The sequence below is a fragment of the Pteropus vampyrus genome, unplaced genomic scaffold (assembly GCF_000151845.1).
Source record: "Pteropus vampyrus isolate Shadow unplaced genomic scaffold, Pvam_2.0 Scaffold415, whole genome shotgun sequence".
NCBI classification, from domain to species: domain Eukaryota; kingdom Metazoa; phylum Chordata; class Mammalia; order Chiroptera; family Pteropodidae; genus Pteropus; species Pteropus vampyrus.
Genome location: NW_011889196.1, coordinates 49775 through 51870, shown reverse-complemented (window position 1 = coordinate 51870; position 2096 = coordinate 49775).

Here is a 2096-nt window from a genome sequence, read left to right as displayed (position 1 = left end):
AAGAGGTGCCAAGCAGTGTTCCTTTACTTAGAAAGTCTACCTGCTTGGAGCAAATATAAAACATACAACCTGACAGACAGGGATGTGAGAAAAGACAGAATTAATTTAAAATCAATGGTTAAAATAAGAACACTCACACTATATACTTCAATTACCTATGTTCTTCATCAAATATTAAGAAGTAAGGATGGGCAGCTGCCAGGGGCTGGGGAAGAGAGTGGATGGGGAGTTCAGTGTTTAATGTATATGCAGTTCAGATTTACAAGATGAAAAGAGCTATGGAGATGGATGGTAGTGATGGGTATACAACACTGCTGATGTATTTAATACCACTGAACCATACACTTAAAAAGGGTTAAGATGGTAGATTGTTATATTTTTTACAATAAAAAAGTAATGATAGGAAGATCTTAAAGCTGCTTCAAGTGAGGCCCAAGGACTATGACAAATGCTTATTTTCCAACCGTCTAAGATAACTAAAGAGAAAAGAAACTCAGTTACTCTGTGACAGTTGAACTCGAATCAGCAAGACCAAGCATGTGAGAGCGTGCGCCCTGCGGTCTCAGAGCCTCGCTCCTCTCCGCTGAGTACCATGAACAGTGAATGGGACTCAAGTGAGGTCGATCAGTCTAACAGTCGTTTATGAGGCAATAACCCGATTATACAGTTACTGTTATCCTTGTTTTTCACATTAAGAAACTGAGACCAGGAATGACAACTTTAAGTAATATGCCCACGATCATTTTGCTGGTAACTGACAGAGGTGAGATTCAGACCCAAGCAACCTGGCCTCCCAGTCGTTCTGCTACACTCCCTCCCTAATCCAGTGACCCCAAAAACCTAATCACCTTCTTAAAAAAAAAAAAAAGTTAAGGTTTTCAAATAGTAAAAGTTTCTAACTATTATAAGTCTGACTATTTTCTCTTTAATTTTTTTCTAGATACATCCGCTTTAATATTTTGTGTTGAATTCAACAGAATGATGCTAACGGTAGGTAAGAAAATCAGACACCAGAGGTTTAGAGTTCTAAGCAATATTAGGACAGCATTTGATACTTCGACTACAAATGTTAAAATTCTTAATTAGCTTCAGTTAGTGTCTTAATTAGCATATGCCAAACGGATATGAATGTTTCTGTTATACACTATCTGAACAACCCTTAAAGGAAAAAGGGGACAAGGTTCCCTTTTACAAAAGGGAGAAAGTTCAAATAAACACATGTCAACTCACAGAAACACGCAAGATGACATCCACTCGAAGTATCAAATGATATCCTAGGAACATTTAGTAGGAACGAAGAAGCTAAATTTTAACACTTTATTTTTCTTTGTAAAGCTGGACCCACCTACATGTATGTTTAAACACCGTGTAACAAGTAACTGCAAAAATAAATTGCCCAATTACAGAATGTAAAAATAAGATTGTTTTCATACTAAAAACATCTACAGTAAAAAGTACCATGCAAAAGATAAAACTTCTCTGTTAACCAAGAAGTTAAGCAAGAAGTATGCGTGAAGTTAAGCAAAAAGAATATTTTATTATGTCATAATCACATCCTGTATCTTCTAATCCTTGATTCTCCAGCCTGGCCATCTTATAAAGAAGGGTCCACCAAAATAATGACCGTAACCAGCACCAGTGAGCCAAAGACAAGGAAAATAACATGCCTATACCAAACTCATCCTTTATCTCCTGCTTGCACAAATTAGGATTCAGAAAAAACAAAGGTGACCCTGCTAACCAGACAGCAGTCAAACTTTTGAAGTACAACCAAAACTATCTCCCCAATAACCTCCAACCATCCATTAGAAACGACGACCCAAAAACATCCCATAATTACACAACTGATACATTTCTCAGTTTAAAAGAAAATAAGCAAATGTTTTGCTTTCTGCCTTTCAACAACAGGTTAAACTACTTTTAAGCAGGCTCTTGCTTCCATAGACATGGCTTGCTGTAGGATACAGAACACCTGGGTGAGGCAGGCCAGAGGACCCAGGACCGAAACGGCAGGGTCAGATGGGGCCCTCCAACCTTCAGGCTCCCACCCTTGCACAGGCTACCTGGGCACTAGCTTTGAGCTCACAGAAACACCA